The following is a 20,309-nucleotide window of genomic DNA, read 5'->3' as shown; positions in this document are numbered from 1 at the left end:
ACAGACAGTTCTCCAAAAGAGATGTGCAAATGGCCAGTAAGTACATGGAGATGCTCAATATCATAAGTCATTATGCAAATCAAAACCACATTGAGATAAAACTCACACTCATCAGAATAGTTATAATCAAAAAGACAGACAACAATAAGTATTGTCAAAGATGCGGAGAAATCAGAATTCTTCCACACTGCAGGTGGGAATGTAAAATGGTACAGCTGCTCTGGAAACAGCCGGATAGTCCTTCTATTAAACATAGAGTTATATGACCGAGCAATTCCACACCTGGGTATTTAACTAAGAAAACTGAAAACATATGTCCACACAAAACAATACACATGAATATTCATAGCAGCATTATTTCATAATAACCAAACAGCAGGAAAAAAATAAATGTCCGTCGATTGATGAATGGATAAATGAAGTATGGTACATCTATAGTGGAATATTATTCAGTAATTTTAAAAATAAAGTACAGATACAACACAGATGAATACTGAAAACACCATGCTTGAAAACAGACACAGAAGGCCACAAATGATATAATTCAATTCATTTGAAATGTCAAGAATAGGCAGATTTATAGAGACAGAAAATAGATTAGTGGTTCCAGGGACTAGCGGGAAGAAACGAGCAGTGACTGCTAATGGCTACGAGGTTTATCTGGGGGGAGATGACAATGTTCTGGAATCAGACATTAGTGATGGATGCACACATTCATTATTATACTAAAAACCACTGAAACACTAAAAGCACTTCATAAAGGTGAGATTTATGATCTGTGAATTATATCTCATTAAATTATTTTAAAATAATAATAGTTAAAGGCAATGTTGGCTATTTTTCATACTGATTTTTATAGGGGAAACATGCAGTTTAGATTTTAACAAAAGAACAAGGCTCCTTCCGAAATGCACAAGTGCCTTTCGTTTGTTCTGGATTCTACAAATTTACTTCCACGCACCATTCTCTACAAATTTTAACAATGATGATGATAACCCCCCGATACTGAGCACCTAATCAGTACAGTTCCAGGATGGAGGGGAAGAGGAAGAGATAGAGGCAAAGAGAATGAGCTAATATAGCAGTATACAAAAATACATTTCCTATCACTGGGGAAACTAACTGAGAGAAGGTAAGTAACTGGCCCGATAACACACAGATATTGAATGGGAAAGTCAAACTGCCCACCTGCGTCTGCTGGACTACAAAGCCCCTGTTCTTTCCATTTTTCCAGGTCTCATCCCTTCTAATCATTCCATATTATCCCCTTACAAGAAACATTTCATGATTGTCTGAGAAGGGCATTAAGAAAGTAATCAAAAATCCCAAAAGCATATTAACAGAAATTCATCACTCCGAGAGGACATCCCACATATGAACCATATTCCATGAAATCCTGGAGTTCAACAATGCAAAAAAAAAAAAAAAAAAAAAAAAAAAAAAGTCCTATAAGGAAAAGATCACATTCATATAAGCCAGTATTGTCAACAACTTCAATAGAAAAGTTGGTTGTAACAGGTTGCACAGAGATGTGTCAGAGGAAATGGATTTACTCCTCCACCTGCCTTAGCAAAGCATTACTCTTCTTTATTTCCTACCTCTCAGATAAGGCTATTTGGAACTCTCAAGCCCTCCTTGCATATACCCGTCTCTTACACATGCATTAATTTTGCATGATTTTGAATTTTACAGACATGGATCCTATTGCAGGTATTCTTTAGTAATTTGGCATTTTTGCTTGATACTATATAAGATTCATCTCCACTAGTGCACGTAACTATTTTACTAACTGTGATTGCCATTTAGTATTCTCTTATAAACTATAAACATGTCAAATAAATTACTTATCTGTCCTATTTTCCTGTTAATGGATAACTGAACTGTTTCCAGTTATGGTTTTTCTGCTCACACCATGCTGCCTATGAACATTCGTTTAGATTTGAGATACCATGTTTCACTTATGAGATTTGCAAAAATGGAAACACCATAAATAGACAAAAAGATGAGTCAACGGATACTCTCACACCTAACAGTAGGAATATAAGTATATTGGGACCCTGTTATGGAAAGTAATTTGACAGTACTATCAAAATATTGAATGCATATACCTTCTTGTAACTTCACATCTCTATCTAGACAAAGAAGCATGTGCAAAGATTTTCAAAACAGTTTGCGATAGTGAAAAACAAGAAAAAAACCTCAGTTTCCATTAATAACAAGGTAATAGCGTTATCAGTTATTACAAAATTTCAACATTCCACCTGCACGAGTTTTAAAATAAGGTAAAATCTTTATGAATGACCTCAGGTCATGTTAAATGACAGCAGAACAGAACGCTCAAGCAGAAATGGCTAGCTACACAGACGGCTCAGGCAGGAGGATCACTCAAGCCCTGGAGATTGAGACTAGCCTGGGCAACACAGCAACATCCCATCTCTTTACAAAAAAAAAAAAAAAAGGTAACTAAAGGCATAGAAAAGATAAAGAAGGATATATAATAATCTTCTAATACTGGTTACCTCCAGGGAGAAGAGTAAGATTTGGGGAAGGTTGAAAGGGCATGTTTTACCCAAATTTTACATTGTGTAAAATTCACATATGACTTAGAATAAAGCTGTTGTCAGTGTTTCTTAATCTTTTATAACTTATAAAACCAACTATATATCTCACTTAGTCCTCACAATGTATAAAACAAGTTTTATAAATGTTATTTTACAGATGACAAAACTGAGATTCAGACAGTTTAAGTGATTTGCTCATTATCAAATAACTAATGGCAGTGGCTGAAATGCCTCCAGACTTAGGTCTTGATTCTACACCCAACACTTCTACTACTTCATGACAACTATTAGGCTGGTGCAAAATTAAAGTAATGGTAAAAACCGCAATTATTTTGTGCCAGCCTAATAGTGGGAAAGATTTGCCTGGTTTGGTCAGGGATGATTATCATTATCTAATGATATGCAAGTCTGAGTGTTTAATCAGCATGAAAACAATAACTGGCATTTAAAGCAGAGAGAGAATTACAAGGAAACCTACTGGAACAGAAGAGATGGAAATCAGATGTGTTAAAAGTCCAAAAAGAAAAGGTTTTAGTTGCGATATGTCTGTAAGCAAGCATTACTGGCCTACTAAGTTAAGAATGAAAGAAACTGACTCTGTCTCGGCAGGGACTGCTCAAAAATAAAACTACATACATAAGAAATAAAATACCAGTCATAAGAATCTTTATTAACTAAGAGGTCAGCAATTAAAACCATTTAGAAGCTTCTGGTTAGTGGACATGTGACAGTGCAACAGAAAAATCCTTAAGTAACTATCAAAAAAAACACCAACTGCTGGCCGGGCACAGTGGCTCACACCTATAATCCCAGCACTTTGGGAGGCCGAGGTGGGCGGATCATGAGGTCAGGAGATAGAGACCATCCTGGCTAACACAGTGAAATCCCGTCTCTACTAAAAACACAAAAAATTAGCCAGGTGTGGTGGCGGGTGCCTGTAGTCCCAGCTACTCGCGAGGCTGAGGCAGGAGAATGGCACAAACCCAGGAGGCAGAGCTTGGAGTGAGCCAAAATCGTGCCATTGCACTCCAGCCTGGGCGACAGAGCAAGACTCTATCTCAAAAAAAAAAAAAAAAAAAAAACACCCAACTGCCAATGGACTGTGAATGTGAATGTACAGTGGATACTGAGAGAAGTGATACACAGCAAGAAAAATAGCATCTGACTTTTATATTCTTCTTTGACTGCTTAGATGTTCCTATATGCACCTACATCTGCAAAATCTCTTTAAGCAGAAGAATTCTTCATTTATTCAGTAAGAGTGGATTGAACAACTGCTTTGAGAAACATAGTGCTGGCATTCTTGTCCTTGAGGAGCTCAGAGAGTCTCAAACTCCTGGCCTCAAGTGATCCTCCTGCCTCGGCCTCCCAAAGTGCTGGGATTATGGGAATGAGCCAGTGTGCCCAGCCTCAAGAAGAGAAATTGCTAAGTGACCACAGGGTGTCATTCTGCTTCCAAACCATAAGAGTTCAAAATACCTAGAGATAAGATGAAGACTTATAAGTGATACAAATCTGATAGTATCTAATAACAAGGTCCCAACATGAAGTCCAACTGTTAACTAGTAAACTAAGCTTTCACTACACAAAAACTCATTCTACCCCCTCATCAAGACAAGACAATCAATGACAGTTCTTTGTTACATTCACTACTCCCTCCATATTTACTGCCCCCCCCCCTTTTTTTTAATTAAAAATGACCTGGTATAAGCAGCATGTTTCATGGTAAAACCTGACACAGGGAATTTACTGGGTTCTCGAAGATTATCTTTGAAACACACTACAGTTTCTTCACTAGTGGTCACAGGTGTCTAAGAAATAACCAATCAAACCCCTTTTCTTTACAGGTGAGGAAGCTGAGACTTAGAGAAGTGCCTTGTCCACAGTCATTCAAACTAGGTAGATATGAAAGAGAACCCAGAATTTAGAACTCCTGACCCACAAATCATATAAAGTATTCACCTTAGACTACTAGTTATATTATAGAAATATGTAACTCCTTTCATCATGCCATCATGCAATAGAAAGGTTGGGCTGAACCTTGGAAGTCAGTGATACAGATTCAAATTCTGGCTGGGTCACTTTCTAACTATGTGACTCTAGTCAAAATCCTTAATATCTCTGACCCTAAATTGTCTCAGCTGTATAACAGATAATATCTACCACATAAAGTTGTGACATTAAGTGAGATGATCAGGTGAAGCTTATCTGGCACAATATTTAACATACTGGAGAAGCTCAAAAAGAATTCCTTCCCAACCCCTATGTCTATCCGTTGCAAATTATATAGTCTATGGGAATAAATCCCACAAAGTAGCACATTTCCAAATAACCAACCTTTAATTTTCTTAGCTTACTCTACCTACATCAGTTCTTTAGGAATATGTGCCAAATGGCCATTCTGCCTCACTGTAAGGTGTTCAAAACCTAGTGATATTGTAAACTGATTCTAGTATTCAAGGACAGAATGAATGAGAATAGCTCTAAAGTGACCAAAGAAACTCTGCCTTTTGTGACATATACAGTCAAGGCCACATGACAATACTGTGGTCAACAACAGACTGCATAAACAACGGTAGTCCCAAAAGACTATAATGAAGTTGGTCAGACAGTGGCTCACACCTGTAATCTCAGCACTCTGGGAGACTGAGGAGGGAGGATCACCTGAGGTCAGGAGTTTGAGATCAGCCTGGCCAACATGGCGAAACCCCATCTCTACTAAAAATACAAAATTTGCTGGGTGTGGTGATGAGTGCCTGTAATCCCAGTTACTCAGTAGGCTGAGGGCACTAGAATCCCTTGAACCCAGGAGGTGGAGGTTGCAGTGAGCCGAGATCACACCACTGCACTCCAGCCTAGGCAACAGAGCAAAACTCTTTCCCAAAAACTCCCATCGCAGTGACATCATAACTGTCATAGCACAAAACATTACTTATGTGTTTGTGTGATGCTGGCATAAACAGGCCTACTGTGCTGCCAGTCATATAAAAGTCTAGCACATATAATGTGCAGTTCACAGTGCTTGATAAAGATAATAAGTGGTTATTTTACTGGTTTATGTATTTACTATACCATACTTTTTTCATTAGAGTGCATTCTTTCTACTTATTAAAAAAAAAGTTAACTGTAAAATAGCCTCAGGGAGGTCCTTCCTGAGGTGTTCCAGCACATAGCATTGTTGTCACAGAAAATGACAGCTCCATGTATGTTACTGGCCCTTACCACCTTCCAGTGGGAAGGATGTGGAGGTGGAAAGCATATTTATGATCCTGTCCCTGTGGAAGCCTAGGCTGATGTGTGTGTTTACGTCTTAGCTTTCAACAAAAAAAAGTTTAAAAAGTTAAAAAAAAAAAAAAAATTAAAAATCTTAAAAACCTTATAGAATAAGGATACAAAGAAAATATTTTTGTACAGCTGTATAATGTGTTTGTATTTTAAGATAATTATTATTACAAAAGAATCAAAAACTTAAAAAAATTTTTAAAGTTTATAAAGTAAAAAAGTTATAGTACGCTAAGGCAAATTTGTTGTTAAAGAAAAATAATTTTGTACAAATTTAGTGTAGCCTAAGTGTACAGTGTTGATAAAGTCATCAGTAGTGTACACTAATGCCCGAGGCCTTCACATCCACTCACTCACTGACTCATCCACAGCAACTTCCAGTCCTGCAGGCTGCATTCATAAGTGCCCTATACCTGTGTATCATTTTTATCTTTTACACTGTATTTCTGCTGTACCTTTTCCATGTTTAGATACATTGTGTTACAATTGCCTAAAGTATTCAGTACAGCCACATGCTGTACAGATGTGCAGCCTCAGAACAAAAGACCGTATCATACAGCCCAGGTATGACAACGTATGCTTCATACAACTAGACAGTCCATTCTGCTGTCATCAATTCCTGTTTGGCTAACACCCTCAGTTCTTTCAATTTCCTTTACAAATCCGCTTTCTTCTTGCATTTAAAAAATAAAATAAAATTCAATCATGATGACAAAATTATATTTTGAAGTACATAAATAAGAAATAAAATTCTGGGCCGGGCGCGGTGGCTCAAGCCTGTAATCCCAGCACTTTGGGAGGCCGAGACGGGCGGATCACGAGGTCAGGAGATCGAGACCATCCTGGTTAACACGGTGAAACCCCGTCTCTACTAAAAAATACAAAAAATTAGCCGGGCGCGGTGGTCGGCGCCTGTAGTCCCAGCTACTCGGGAGGCTGAGGCAGGAGAATGGCGTGAACCCGGGAGGCGGAGCTTGCAGTGAGCTGAGATCCGGCCACTGCACTCCAGCCCGGGCGACAGAGCGAGACTCTGTCTCAAAAAAAAAAAAAAAAAGAAATAAAATTCTGGCCAGGCACAGTGACTCACTCCTGTAATCTCAGCACTTTGGGAAGACAAGGTGGGAAGACTGCTTGAGCTCAAGAGGTTGAGACCAGCCTGGGCAACACAAGGAGACCCCGGGTCTATAAGAAATATTAAAAATTAGCCAGGTGTGGTGGCGCACACCTGTGGTCCCAGCTACTTGACAGGCTGAAGTGGGAGGATGGCTTGAGTCCAGGAGGTGGAAGCTGCAGTGAGCTGAGATTGTACCATGGCTTTCTAGCCTGGGCAACAGAGCAAGACTGTCTCAAAAAAATTTGTTTAATTAAAATTTTAAAAAATAAAGTTCCCCGTTAATCTTATCTTTTCTAGTGCTGAGGTTTAAGATCATACTATAAATATTCTTTAGCAGTTTCCTTTTTTTAAAATTGTGGTTAAATATACATGAAGTTACCATTTTAGCCATTTTTCAGTACACAATTCTATAGCATTAAGTAGATTTATACTGTTGTGCAACCACCACCATCCATCTCCAGAACTTTCTGATCTTCCCCAACTGAAAGGCTGCACCCAATAAACACTAACTCCCCATTCCTCTCTCCCTCCTCCACTGCCAACCAGCATTCTACTTTGTGTCTCCATCAGTGTGACTACTTTAAGTACCTCACATGAGTAGAGTCAAACAGTATTTGTTTGTGCCGTGACATAATCTCAGCTCACTGCACTTATCTCACTTACCATATATTTATGGTTCATCCATATTGTAGCATGTGTCAGAATTTCCTTCTGAGTCCAAATAATATTATTGTGTTAAAATTAAATGAAAAGACAATTTTATGTGCATAGCACTGTATGGCAGCCTACAATATGTGGTACGTAAAAATCACATTTTGTCCATCCATTCATCTGTCAATGGACGCTTGGGTTGTCTCTACCTTTTAACTATCGTGAATAAAGCTGCTATGAATGTGGGTGTACAAATATCTATTCAAGCCCCTGCCTTCAATGCTTTTGGGGAAACATTCAGAAGCAGGACTGCTGGATCACTCGTAATTCTATGGTGCTTGCACAGTGACAATATTTAACTTTTTAAGGGACTGCCATACTGTTTTCCAAAGCACTGAACCATTTTAAATTTCCACCGGCAAAGCACAAGAGTTTCAATCTCTCCATATTCTTACTTAAACTTGTTACTGTGTGTGTATGTTCATCCTAATGAGTGTGAAGTGTTATCTCATTGTTTTGATTTATATTTCCTTTACAGCTTAGTGATGCTGAGCATCTTTTCATGTGCTTATTGACCATTTGTACACGTTCTTTGGAGAAATGTGTATTCAAGTCCCCTGCCCATTTTATAATTGGGTCATTTGCTTTTTTGTTGTTGAGTTGTAAAAGTTCTTCATATATTTTGGATATTAATCCCTTATCAGATATATTTTTGCAAATATTTTCTTCCATTAGTGGGTAGCCTTTTCACTCTGTTAATAGCGTCCTTTGATGCATAAAAGTTTTTAATTTTGATAAAGTCTAATTTATCTGTTTTTTCTTTTTTGCCTGTGATTTTGGTGTCATGTCTAAGAATCTACCGCCAAATCCAAGGTCATGAGGATTTACTCTAAGTTTTCTTTTAAGAGTTTTATAGTTTTAGCTCTTTTTTATTTTTTGAGACGGAGTCTCGCTCTGTCGCCCAGGCTGGAGTGCAGTGGCTGGATCTCAGCTCACTGCAAGCTCCGCCTCCCGGGTTTACGCCATTCTCCTGCCTCAGCCTCCCGAGTAGCTGGGACTACAGGCGCCCGCCACCTCGCCCAGCTAGTTTTTTGTATTTTTAGTAGAGACGGGGTTTCACCATGTTAGCCAGGATGGTCTCGATCTCCTGACCTTGTGATCCGCCCATCTCGGCCTCCCAAAGTGCTGGGATTACAGGCTTGAGCCACCGCGCCCGGCCATAGTTTTAGCTCTTATGTTTAGGTCTTTGATCCATTTTGAGTTAATTTTGGTATTGACGTAAGGTCCAACTTCATTTTTTTTTTTTTGCATGTGTCTTACTTATTTTTGAGGTTCCTTAGATCTCTGTCCATTTGCCATCTTCTTCCTGTTTTCTGAGGATTTAGAATTAAACATCTATTCCATCTATATGCTGGTTATCGATTAATTGATTATCAGCTCCAAATTTACCCTTTTTGCCCGCTGTGTGAAAATGAACCTGGGCCCTTTAAATATTTTTCCTTTGCCAGCATGCATGATGTCAAGCTTTATCCACAGAGGACACAAGAGATACATTGTAGGAAGAAAGCATTTCACTTCCAGGTCCCATTGTGCTTGCCTAGCAGGTTCCTACAGGATAAGCAGTTTCCCTCTATCCTAGCTCCTACAATGGACAGCAGCCAGCAGCTAGTAGCTTCCCTCAGTAACCCTTTTCAGGCTGTCATATGGCAAAGTGCCTCTAGTGAAACAACTCCTTGTGAAGAGCTTTCCCCAAGTATCCTAGAGGGTAGTTTTTGGCAACTTCAAAAGGACAGTTTTCCAGCAAGTTCTGCTGGTAAAGGTCCATAGGGACTTACTTCTCCGCCGTTCTGAGAGTCAAAGTCATGCCTCTCCAACAAAGCCCCTTAGATTTCAGTCTCTCGGCCAGGGAGTGTTTGGTGGTAATGAGGGAGATGGCTCTTTGGGTATGACATTTCAGTCCCAGACTAGCTGCTTAGCTGCTATTATACTAATTCTATTTTATCACACATCAATCATATTATTACATTATATCTGCTATTTTAGATACAGCAGATCCGTATCTGCTGTTATTTAGTTTTCTTCCTAAGAGCCAATTTCTCATCACTTCAATCTCCTCTTATGATAAATAATTCTTTTTTTTTTTTTTTTTCTGAGATGCAGTCTCGCTCTGTCACCCAGGCTGGAGTGCAGGGTGATCTTGACTCACTGCAAGCTCTGCCTCCCGGGTTCATGCCATTCTCCTGCCTCAGCCTCCCAGGTAGCTGGGATTACAGGCGCGTGCCACTAGGCCCAGCTAATTTTTTGTATTTTTAGTAGAGACAGGGTTTCACCGTGTTAGCCAGGATTGTCTCGATCTCCTGACCTCATGATCCACCCGTCTTGGCCTCCCAAATTGCTGGGATCACCATGCCCGGCCCTTTTTTTTTTTTTTTTTTTTTTTTTTTTTTTGAGACAGAGTTTTGCTCACTACCCAGGATGGAGTGCAGTGGTGTGATCTTGGCTCACTGCAACCTCCACCTCCTGGGTTCAAGCAATTCTTCTGCCTCAGTCTCCTGAGTAGCTGGGATTACAGGCATGTGCCACCATACCCGGCTAATGTATTTTTAGTGGAGACGGGGTTTCTCCATGTTGGTCAGGCTGGTCTCAAATTCCCGACCTCAGGTGATCCGCCCGCCTCGGCCTCCCAAAGTGCTGGGATTACAGGCATGAGCCACCGAGCCTGGCCAAAAATTGTCAAACAAGCAGCAAAGTTGAATGAATGTCCCAGGAAGCACGCACATGCCCCCGCCTCCGGCTAGATCCCATCTGGCTTTCTCTCAGCTTGCTGCCCTGGTGATCACTAAGGCAGAAAGACTCCAAACATATTTCCTCCTGAGGACATTCAGGGTGGAATTCAGTCAGAACGCACCTTCTCCCTCCCACAACTCACATCCCTCATACGTGCCCCATGCCCTAATGCCTTTCTTTCCTTCTTTCTTTCTTTCCTTTTCTTCCTTTTCCTTCCTTCCTTCCTTTCTTCCTTCCTTCCATCCATCCATGTTGGTCTGGCTGGTCTCGAACTCCCAACCACAGGTGATCCGCCTACCTCGGCCTCCCAAAGTGCTGGGATTACACGCATGAGCCACCATGCCTGGTGGTAAGTAATTCTTTATATTAAATTCCCTGTCCAAAGTACTGTGTAGTCTCTCTCTCCTGGCTGGACCTGGACTGATACAAGTGAGCTGAAAAAAAATGTTAAGAGCTACTTACTATACATAAGACAGACATTATGCGTAGTGTTTTATAAACATTATCACTTTTAATTCTCACTAAAACCCTGTGATATATCACTTTATAGTAAGGAAACTGAGGCTCAGAAAAACTATACAATTTTCCCCCCATATTACAAATCCAGGTCTGTCTTACATTAAAGTCCCTGCTGGCTTTCTACTATGGTGTTTATTTTTCTTCACAGACCTAAGAACATATTTTTAAAAGAAACTGAACATTTATGTGCAAAAAGAATGAACATAGCAGGTCTGACTGCTATTCTCAGAGACAGCAGCTTGCAAGGTTGGCCTTAGCTGGTATCTGGGAACTGAAGATTTTACAAGGGTTCTATCCCCAGAACCGATCAGAGTGGCTCTTATCTGTTAATGCCTGCTTTCCTTTTGGGAGTCTGGAATTTTGATATGTGCTAGGGTTAGGGTGCCTATGTGAACAGCTCCCCCTCCACCACCATCCCCAGCCAAAAAAATCTCAGCACTAAGACTGTAACAAGCTTCCCTGGTAGACAACACTGTCAAAACTTACTGCTGGAGGAATCAAAGCACGTCCTGTGACTCTACTAGGAAAGGACTTTTGGAAGCTTGAGTCAGGTTTCCTCTGGACTTCACCCCATGTACCTTTTTTCTTTGCTGACATTGCTTTATAGCCTTTTACTAGTATAAAGCATAGCTATAAGTAGGACTACATCTTAGTTCCGTAAGTCCTAGATAATTCACTGGACCTAGGGTAGTCTTGGAGACCCCCCAAAAAAACCTATAATACACCAAGTACTTTGTTAAATGCTGAGGACACAAAGATGAATAAGGCCTTTGCCCTCAAGGAACTTTAGTCTATTTAAATTTCCATTCCTTCATTCCTATGATCATCACTTCTTAGTCTTTTCACCACTTAAAATAGATTAGATTCATTTCCCTGAGCTAAATTTCATTCTTAGTGCTGAAGTGATGCTAAATAAATATTTAATAAGTCCATCAGCAAAATCTGAGATACAAAGCTCTAATAGACTCAAAGGCTACACATACTTTCTCTTTACTTTCCCTGTCTTATTGTGTTCCTCATTAAAAATAAATTGACAAACGCTTGTACATTGCTGGTGGGAATGTAAAATGGAGCAGCTGCTATGGAAAAGAGATTGGCACATCTTCAGAAAGTTAAATACAGAGCTCCCATATGACCCAGCAATTCCACTCCTAGGTATATACCCGAAGAACTGAAAACAGGTACTCAAACCAATACTTGTACACAGATGTTCATGGCAACACTACTCACAATAGCCAAAGAACAGAAACCCAAACATCCATCAAGGGATAAACAGATAAACAAATTGTGCTATATACACACAAAGGAATATCATTCAGTTATAAAAAGGAATGAAGTACTGATATATGCTACAACATGGATAAACACTGAAAACACACAGTACTAAATGAAAGAAGCCAGACATAAAAGGTCACATATTATATGACTCCATTTCTATAAAATCTCCAGAATAGGTAAATTCATCAAAACAGAAAGCAGACTGGTGGCTCCCAGCAGCTGCAGGGAAGGGGAAAGAGAGGATGATTGCTTAACGGATACGGGATTCTTTTGAGGGTGATGTAAAAATGTGAGCTACATGGAGGTAGTGGTTGTACAGCACTGTGAATGTACTAAATGCCACAAATTGTTCACTTTTTTAAAAGGTTAATTTTACGTTACATGAATTTAACCTCCATTAACATTTTTTTGAAAAGCAATGCAGTATACACCACAGTACAAATGAAGACTTCCTGTTGTTGTTTGAATAAGTACTTACAGCTTGAGATAAAATCATCAGTGACTGCAATAAATATAGATTCAAAAAAGTGCTGTATCTCAATATATACTCTGGAAAACTGAAGATTCAAAGTGGTTCTAAGCAACGACACAGATACTGATGCAGTACAGCCTATACACATTTTTTCCCAAAAAGAAAAAATATTTCTAAATTACATAAATTAATACATATTCTAAGTAGATATTTGCCTATTTCCTTGACATCCCTAAAAGCTTAATAGGTTAGCCCTTCCTTTCAATGGAAAAACAGCATAAAGCCTTATATTCATGGTTTCCTCATATTCAGGCACATATAACACACACACACATATATATATATTTCTTAAGTCTGGAAGTATATATCCCAAAATGTTTACAGTGGTCATATGTCTTGGTGTTGAATTTGGATTTATGAGTGATATATGTCTTTGTGGGGGGAGGAGGTTTCTTATCTGTATTTTCTAACCGTTCAACAAATGAACATGTATTATTTTTACTTAACTCGAAAAAAATGGAGATAACAACAATATCTACCTCAGGGATGCTGTGAAGATTAAATGAAACAAGAGACATAAAGCTCTTAACACAGAATTCAGCACAAGTACACAACAACTGTCAAGCAGTATGGATGGTATTGTTTCTGATTTTGTAAATACTCCTCAGGATTCAGGATGTATGTCTTAGTATCTAGGGCAAAAGCACTCATCTTAATCCAGGCCTGGATCACTTCAAGCTTAAATTACTCTAACAAGAGTCTCTTGGCTGGTCCAGCTAAGAGCTGGCCTCCATCCACCCCTGCCCAGCTTTCTTACCAGGGCCAGGGTTAACTACCTAAAACACCACTCATAACACTTCCATACTAATGGCCCTCCACTGTTTACATGATTAGGTTCCAAATATCCCAAGCCTTGCCCCACTTGGTTATTCTCTTTTTCCTTCTCATTTATTCCTTCAGCAAACATTTACTGAGGGACGTTTATGTGTCTGGAACTTGGTAGGAATGCAAAGGAAAATAAGTTAGGGATTCTTTTCTCAAAGAACTCACAGTCTAGTAAGAGAAAGAGGCATGTAAACAAATACAATATGAACCATGTAATAAAATGTAAATGTATGGCCCAGAGAGAACAAGTGTACATGGTTGATAATCAAGTGAGAAAGGCATAAAGAAATTACAAACAGGAGAACTCACAGTAGGTAAGACTTGAATGGGGTTTGGAGGATGACCACAAATAGCTAATTTCCAGATAGAAACTTTACTTAATTTACTTCACACCTTGGCATATTCTCAAACATCAACTCGAGCAAAATTCAGCAAAATCCCACCTCCCTTCACAATGCAATCCTCTAACTCTTGCCCACTCTCTTTCAATTTGTGGGTCAAGATCCATTCATGACTTATAGAACCAATTTAAGAGGTCTCAACCACTACTGAAATAAAAGATTAGAGAATTAGAGCTGCAATTCTTAAACTTTTTTGATTTCAGAATACCTTAACACTTTTAAAAATTACCAAAGATTCCAAAGAGCTTTTGTTTATGTGGTTATAACTACTGAGATTTGCCTATTAGAAACTAAAACGGAATAATTTTAAAAATATGTTAATTAAGTACCAATAATAAACCACTATGCTAGTCTAAAAAATGTTATGAAAATGGTTTCGTTTGTAAACGAAACCAGTGAGAAGAGTCATTATTTTACATTTCTAAAAATATTTTTAACATCCAACTTAAACAGTGGTCCCCAATCTTTTTGGCACAGGGACTGGTTTCATGGAAGACAATTTTTCCATGGGGGGTGGGGTGGGGGTGGGGATGGTTTCAAGATGAAACTGTTCCACCTTAGGTCATCAGGCATTAGATGGAACAGGCAACCTAGATCCCTTGCATGTACAGTTCACAGTAGGGTACGCGTTCTTATGAGAATCTAATGCCACCATTGATCTGATAGGAGGTGGCGCTCAGGCAGTGGTGCCTGCTGCTCACCTCCTGCCGTGTGGCCTGGCTCCTAATAGGCCACAAGCCGGTACTAGACTGTGGCCTGGGGATTGGAGATGGAATGGGAGATGGCTGGATTCTCATACTTGCTTCTGCATTCAATCTGTTTCAACATTATTCTGAAGTATATGAAAGGTGTTTGGCATTCCACGGATCTATATGTTGAAAAGGCAAGGTATTTTAATAGTCTTTTCACCTATCTCTAGATATGCTTCTTTAATAGTGTACCAAAGGTTAGTTGCAATGTAGCATGTGAAACCTTATCAATGAATTTTTTCATACTGTTAATATAAAAATTCACTGGTCTTGTACTTTGAATGGATTTTTTTGCCTATGTATAATTTTGCAACATTATGTATTGTTCATTTATAAAATACAAGTTCACTAAGTTAAAAAGATCTTCCAACTGTTGACACATCTCATTACAGAACATCAAAAAATTCACATTCACTAATATCACCACCAATCTCATCAGAAAAGTCTTTTAAGGATCAGAGCTATCAAGCTCATAGCCCAGGATACAAGTTTTCCAAAACTCTAGTTTTTGCTTGAAAGTTCAAATTTTATCATTGGCAACAAATATCAGTTTTCCTTGAAATGACAGGCTCGCTTCATTTTTTTTTTTTTTTTTTTTTTTAATTAAGACAGGGTCTTGCTCTGTTGCCTAGCCTGGAGTACAATCGCACAATCTCAGCTCACTGCAACCTCCACCTCCTGGGTTCAAGCAAGTCTCCCAACTCAACCTCCCAGGTAGCTGGGACTACAGACGCATGCCAACACGCCCGGCTAATTTTTGTATTTTTAGTAGAGACGAGGTTTCACCATGTTGGCCATGATGGTCTCGATCTCTTGACCTCGTGATCCCCCCGCCTCAGCCTCCCAAAGTGCTGGGATTGCAGGGGTGAGCCACTGCGCCTGGCCACCTTATTCATTTTTAATAAAACGCTGAATATCATAGTCTATCAGCTGTTCTTTCAAATAAAAATGGCATCCCATGAAAAAAGTTCAGCTGGCAACTCAATCACAGAAGCAGTTTTCCTTTAGATAACTGTCATACTTAGTATGCAGCAGAAGTGCTTTATTTGTATTACCCATTTTGTCACAGAGATTATTAAAAAGATTCATAATCAAGGATGGAGAATTAGTAATAGTAATAATTTTTACTACTTCAGCAAGAACACTCTGAAGTGAAACTGGCTTCTCCCCTTCCTTAACGGCAAGTGTCTGGTGGTGAAGAATATAATTATTCAGTCGTCATTCCATTCTTTGGTACAGGCAGTTTGTGGCATAATAAGCCCATGTCCTAGTTTTGGCCTGTCACAATAGCATGTGCAGTGAGATATGGGGAAAGCACAGTTGTTACAATCACACTGATCCATGTCTCTGGTAACCAACTAGCTCTATGGCTGTGGAAAGCTAATTCATCTCTCAGCCTCAAATTCTTCCATTTTAAAATGAGAATACTACCTCATAGGATTGTTACAAGAATTGACATAATACATGCAACATAGCTTACACAGTGCCTGTTCTTTAATGGGGCAGCCCTGTTAACAATAACGATAAGAAACAATATCTTAGTTGTACGTAACACTTCACCACATATCAACACACAGGCAGTTCTGACAAGTACAGGACCACAGATGATGAGGGGACCCACAGAGATCATCTAATTCTAATTCACCTACTTTCTTTGCACACTCCTTACCTTGCAACCATATTCACATAGCACAGACTGACCTTACAGATAAGAAAACCAACATACCACAAGGTTTTAAATGTCTTTCTCAAGGTTACAGAGCTAGTAAGAAGCAGAAATTGGTGTCAAGCACATCCTCCTACTCATAACAATTATTCCCTTTTGATTGATAAGGGAAACTCAGGTTCATTCCCTTGAGTTTCAAGTGACATGTCCAAGGTCACAAAAATGGGCCTGGAACCCAAGTCCTCTCATTTGGAGTTCTTCCAACCGTAACTTAGAAATCTGTCTAAATATATGATTCACTCTGTGCAATCACTGATAATTATCTACATCTGGATCTGAATGGAATAACAGACTAACAGACACAATTATGTGAATACTCATTATGACTAAATATGCCAATTGATAACCACCAACAAATCAGTTTGTGTTGTGATATTTCAATCTAAACTGGTGTTTCACTAAACTGAAGACTTCACAAGCTTTGGCATTTAAAAAAACAAAGATATGTCTTAATTAGCCTCAGAGTACAAAAGAAATACATTTCAAAGGATCATTCTGCAACTTCAAAAAAGTCCCTTTGAGATAGGCTATGTCTCTTTGAGACAGTCTATCTGAGTTGACTATCACAGTCCAAACTTAAATTAACAATTCTACCCAAAAACAGTCATTATAGACAAAATAAATTTTATTTTAATTGATAGATATTATTTCAATTTGGTTTTATAACGGTCTCTTCACTCACACTGCTATTGAACATGATGTTAAACCAGCTCTGTTGTTTATTAGAGGAACAACTTAGGACAAGCTACTCACCTTTCTGGGCCTCAATTTTATTTTCTGATCTATAAAATATATGTGATCATGTCTACACCTTGCAAGGATGTTAAGTTTAGGAACAAGGTATACAAAGCACCTGAAAGTATACCTACCCCATAGAGAAAAACTATCACTGTAACAATTTTTATTATATGCTTTGAGTTCACAATACTGCCTATCCTTAAGTCCATTAAGATCTGAGTAAAACTGGACCTTTCTATTTCCTCCTGCTGCGGCTGCTTCCAATGCCCTGCTGGCCACAACTGCCAACTCTCTGACCTAGACTCTCTGCCACCTACTTCTAGTGTCCTCAGAGCAAGTCCCTGAACTTCCTTTTATTGTATTAATTCCCTCGTCAGAACGAAGATAATGCTCATTACTTATCAATTCAGTGATCTCCTGATAATTACCATGTAAATTCTTGCTTGGAACCAATCTAGAAGACTTTAAACAACTTCAAACCGACCGAGGTTTTTTTTCTTGATGCCAAGTTTTAAAAACCAGGAATTTCATTTTTTTAAACAAATGGTCAACTACTAAGAATTCATAAAAGGGCTGCCTCTGTGATATCTCATTATACTTTGATTCTTGTATCAACTCAATTATTCAACTCCTTTAGTTCTTCATCTTCTAGCCCTTAGATAATAGTCTCCATTAAGTAAAAGGCATTTTGCAGAAAGAGGTAGAGAAAACTATATATATATATATATATATATATATATTTGTAAAGCTTAGTTTTCTGCAAGTACAATTAAATACTCAAGATAGCTGGGAGAAGGGCAAGAAGAGCCCACAGAGATGAGATGGTACTGAGATTCCACTGGTGGCCCTTTCTAAGGGACTAGAACTACGTTACAGATTTATCAATGAAAGGTTGAAGGCAAGGGGAAAGGAAAAGCCATTAACATATGCAGGCACTGCAATGTGCTAGATAATTTATATACATTATTTCTGGATGTCATTTCCATTATCAGGTAAGGAGAGTGAGACTCAGAGATTAAATGACTGGATCAAGGCCAAATAGCTAGTAAACAGTAGAGCCAGAGCCATAATTATAACTGTTCTTTCTGTTACATGCTACACAGCAGTTTAGTCCAGAAAAGCATTTATCCCTAGGCCAAGAAATAGGGAAGGTAAGTGTATGACCATCTACACACTGGCTTGGCCAGACTGTTTCCCTTCCAGCAATGGGAAACATTGAGAGATAATTCATCTTTAACCTGTGGTTATCGCCCAATTATTCACACTCGTAGAAGAAAAGCAGTGCTTCTCAAATGTTAGCATGCAGACAGGTCACCAGGTATCTTGTTAAAATGTAGATTCTGATTCAGTAGGTCTAGGATGGCCTCTGAGATTCCTGCATCTACCAGGAAATGAAGCTTCTAGTGCTGGGGCCATACTGTAAACAGATTATACTCAATGGCTCCCAATCTTGACTGATCATTTGAATCACCTGGGAATAATTTAAAATCTACAGATCTCCCTCCTTGATTCAGTGGTGTCTGGAATGAGGTCCAGGTTGACTTCAACACAGTCATCCCTTGATGTCCATGGGGGACTGTTTTGAGGACCCCTCTCAGACACCGAAATCCACAGATGCTCAAGTCTCTGATGTATAATATAGCACAGTATTTACATATAACCTATGCATATCCTCCCAAAGCCTTTAAATCATCTCTATAATACCTAATACAGTGTAAATGCTATGTAAATAGCTGTTATTTAGTATTTTTATTTGTATTATTTTTATTGTTGCATTGTTTTTTTTTTCTGAATTATTTTCCATCTGTGGTTGGTTGAATCCACAGATGTGGACCCCACAGATATGACAGGCCAACTGTACAGAATAGGGACTACTGAGCTATACTATCTCCAGGCACATTCTACCTCAGAATTCTGTAATTCAAAGAAATATATAATTATTAACGACAATAACCACAGCAAGCACTGACTGAGAACACACCAAATGTCTAAGAGCTTTACATAGTAGCTCACTTAGTCCTCGGACCACACTGTGAGGTTGGTACTTACAGCACTATCATTCCCATTTTACACACGAGGAAGTCGATGCACCAAGAGACTAACTTGTCCAAGGTCAGTGACTGAATTGCAGAAGAGGGGTTCAGACTTCAGCCAACCCCATTCCAAAGAGTCTGTGCCCTCAGACACACCATCTAAAGCTGCTTCCCACATTGCCCAATGGTAATGTCACTGATTTTAACAGATACACTGGAACAAATCAATCCAAATGGGTCACCCCATAAGATGTCGCCCTGGGAAGGCTATGTTCTTATTCCTCAGATGCTACCATCATTCAAAACACGGCACTGCTAAACTAAGTATTTCAGGAGCCCTTCATCTGAACATGAAAATGCCTTCAGAGCCTAAACCCACGACTTGAAGCATCTTCAAACGGGGTAAAAGCTCACCATTTGAGCACAGATTTGACTTTTTGACAACATCACAAAATCAGGGAAAGCCAATTCAAAGAAACCTAGTATCTTTCAAAAACCTAGGTAGGTATTTTTAAAATGCAAAATTCAGTGTTAGGTATTGAAAATGTTTTCCTCATCACTCATCTCTAAAGCCGATTCCGAATGTGAGTTCTTTATGTTTTGCGCAATGGTTGTTATCACCAGCCAAGGTGACTATTTTGAAGGGCAATACTCATTTGGATGCACAGGTTCTGTTATATTTGTTTAAAAAAAAAAAAAAAAAAAAAAGCAGCCTCTTAGTCATACCAAAAGAGACACATTTGCCCTTCACTATCAGCACAAACATGCATGTGTTCAGAACAACTGTCTTGAAGCATGCAGTTTTCCTTTCTGCTGAAAAAGCAACTGCTTTGATATTCTTTTCAGATTATTTTTAAGTGTGTTTTATTTATATACATCCATCCATATAAAAATAAATACCACCAGCAGGCATTAATGAAGCATTTAACTGCATGCAGCACCATAAAAGGTATTGTACAAAGGCAACTATACACTAAAATATGCGCACAAACACCCTCACATACAAGGGATAAAGGCACACACAAATACTTCAGGGATACAACTATAAAAAGATATTACATTTCTACATCCAGATGAGCTCCTTTGTTAAATAAATGTCTTTTTTCAACAAAG

The 20,309-nt window shown here is 38.9% G+C and overlaps 1 protein-coding gene across 31 annotated transcripts in view; it reads right to left on the bottom strand.

The window, feature by feature from the left end:
• The window catches only part of RBFOX2 (RNA binding fox-1 homolog 2), a 296,488-nt gene that overhangs the window by 207,104 nt on the left and 69,075 nt on the right, over nt 1-20,309 (bottom strand). The gene's annotated exons all lie outside the window — the stretch shown is intronic.

Source organism: Macaca fascicularis, chromosome 10, assembly GCF_037993035.2.
Source record: "Macaca fascicularis isolate 582-1 chromosome 10, T2T-MFA8v1.1".
Classification (NCBI taxonomy): domain Eukaryota; kingdom Metazoa; phylum Chordata; class Mammalia; order Primates; family Cercopithecidae; genus Macaca; species Macaca fascicularis.
Note: the sequence above shows the minus strand (reverse complement) of the source record. Positions and strands in the feature narration are given on the sequence as shown.